Source organism: Cynara cardunculus (genome assembly GCF_001531365.2).
Source record: "Cynara cardunculus var. scolymus isolate 2C chromosome LG 11, CcrdV1, whole genome shotgun sequence".
In the NCBI taxonomy this organism is placed as follows: Eukaryota; Viridiplantae; Streptophyta; class Magnoliopsida; order Asterales; family Asteraceae; genus Cynara; species Cynara cardunculus.
The window spans coordinates 14,082,289-14,085,186 of NC_037538.1; positions in this window are offsets into that span (position 1 = coordinate 14,082,289).

The window sequence follows — 2,898 nt, forward strand, 5'->3', positions numbered from 1 at the left end:
TTTTATAAAGATAATAATTATGTATTCTGTTAGAACTCAATGATTATCCTAATTATATTTTAGATTTTTTATATTTAAAATTAGATGTTTATCATGTATTTGATTGTATTTATCTGCAGTTAGTTACACGAATTCAGATATGGGATGAAATCGGATAGGGATGAAATCTGGTTTAAGAGTTTTTAAAAGTTTTAAGAGTTTTTAAGAGTTTTAAGAGTTTTAGCCAAATGCTTTATAATATAGTATAGATATATTAAAAGAAGAACCAAGAGGTAATTAGGTGTATCATGAGAATTAAGTATTGAAGTATTGGTGAATTGTGGTTGAATTTGAGATATCTCACTTTGATGAAAGATTGAAGATTGGAATAAATAGATGTGTGTAAGAAAAAAAAGAACGACTATATATATATATATTAAAGGAAGAACCAAGAGTATTGAGGTGACATCATGAGATTTGAGTATTGTGGTGTTGATGAATTATGGTTGAGTTTGAGGTATCCTACATTGGTGAGAGATTGAAAGATTGAAATAATAAGGTGTGTATAAGAAAGCATGATGAGAGTCATTGTTTCAACTCATGAGACTTGACTCATAAGGTTATTTTATTTGGATGACCCTAATTTTTTAAAACAAATCTTATATTGTATATCAACTCATGATGCTTGAGTCATAAGGTTATCTTATTTGGATGACCCTATTTTTTCAAAACAAATCATATATATAAAGAAAAACCAAGAGGTAATTAGGTGCATCATGAGAATTAAGTATTGAAGTGTTGGTGAATTGTGGTTGAATTTGAGATATCCCACTTTGATGAAAGATTGAAGATTGGAATAAAGAGATGTGTATAAGAAAAAAAGAATGAAATTCATTGCGTCAACTCAAGAGGCTTAACTCATAAAGTTAACTTATTTGGATGACACTCTTTTGCAACATAAATGTTTGGAACAATTGTCTAAACTCACTAGCAATTGTCTAAACTCACGTGCTTTGATCATTTTGACTGAACTTCCAAACATATGCGGTTGACTCATTTTGGCCAACCTTTTTTTGTGACAAAATTAATCTACACTAAATATTAATTGAAGGGTTAATTTTAATATGTTTTTTAAAGTAAAAAGTGGAACCATTGATGCGGCACCCTAACAATTGAATATTCTTCAATCTTAAATTGTGATTGAGTTATATATATCCCACACTGATTGAGAGTTGAAAGATTGACAAAAATATTGGATATGTAAAAAGAGGTCTAGATGCCTTTGTGACAACTCATGAGGTTTGTTCCTCTTGGTTGATTCTTTGAACACCTGTGGTTAGAGCATTTTGGCCGACTCTCCGAACACATAGGCTTGGTTCATTTTGGATAACTCTCTTTTTGAAAGAAGAGTTAATCAATATTAAAAATCAGTTATATATATAATCTTTATTCTTTCTATATTTAAAAGTAAGAACCATAACCATCAATGTGACATCTTAAGATTGAGTATTATTTAATCTTGAATTGTGATTAGTTTTGTCTATCTCATAGTGATAGGTAGATATAAGATTGACACTGAATGATAGATATATAAAAGAATATTGGGATGTCTCTGTGGCAATCTATTGGGCTGACTCCCCTTGAATAATTCTCTAAACTCATGGTGTTTAGCTTATTTGGCTGACTTTTCTAACATAGGATTTTTGGCTAATCCTCTTTTTACAAAAAAAATCTATATTAAAAGTTAAAGTAATTAATTAATTAAATTAATATATAATGTTATAAGATATTGATGTGACAAATTAGAATTTAATATTTTCAAATCATTAATTGTGGTTGAATTTTACTTGAATCTTAATCCATATTAATGAGAAAAGAAATTACTGAAAAAGAGTCAAGTATATGAAACGAGAAGGATGACTTTAAATATTGGAAGAGTTACAAATGTACTATGAAAATTTAGTATTTTCAATTTTGAAGCATAGGATATTGATGTGGTTCACTATTTTTTGTATATTACTTTTGCACGGTGCCGAGCACTAGTTATTCTTAATTGTCAGATTAATTTAGTGTACTACGATTAAAGTTTATTTCCGTTGTTCAAATTAAAACATAACTGCAAACTTGAAATATGTCTTCTTTAAAGAAAATATAAATGAATGGAAGTTCTTAACATATGTTTAGTAATGACATGATTACAAATTAAACATGTCATATTTGTCTTAATAAAAAAATGGAGAGTACTGTTGATGATGATGATGACGATGACGATGATGTTTCTATAAAAAGCTTGTGTGATTTATTGAATAGAAAAAGGTTGAAAGTAACATCTCCATAGTGACTTGATCTTCTGAGCACATTCAATGGTGCACCCTGACTGTTGTCGGTATTCTTTGGTAATAATCTTTAAGTTTGTCTCCCTTTTGACATCGTTTTTAATCTATCACAAGTAAAGATAATGACAGATGAAAGAAAAATACAAATGAAAAAACCAATGAAGATAACAAGGAAAATACTTTTTATCCCGTCAAATTGTTATGAATGCTAAACATGATTAAGAGAAAGAAAAGAACTAACGAATTAATCTATTTGTATGAAACTAAAGTGTTGATAGTAATGAAGTTGAATGCATAATAATTATCCGTCAATTAATCGAGTTAAGGAAATGACAAGAGAAAGTACTGACATTAATATTTGGGGAAGGCTAATGGCACCCCATCTTATACTAATGTCACTCCTATAGTTAGGTTATCATTTCACTTTTTGTTTTTTTTTTTGTCTTTTTGTTGTCTTTTTTTTATATTAATTTTTTTAATTATCTTATAATAAATAGATACTATTATAAATATTATTTTTTATTTTATAAAAATATTAATATTAAAAAATATTGATTTTTATCATAATTTTTATAAAAAATAT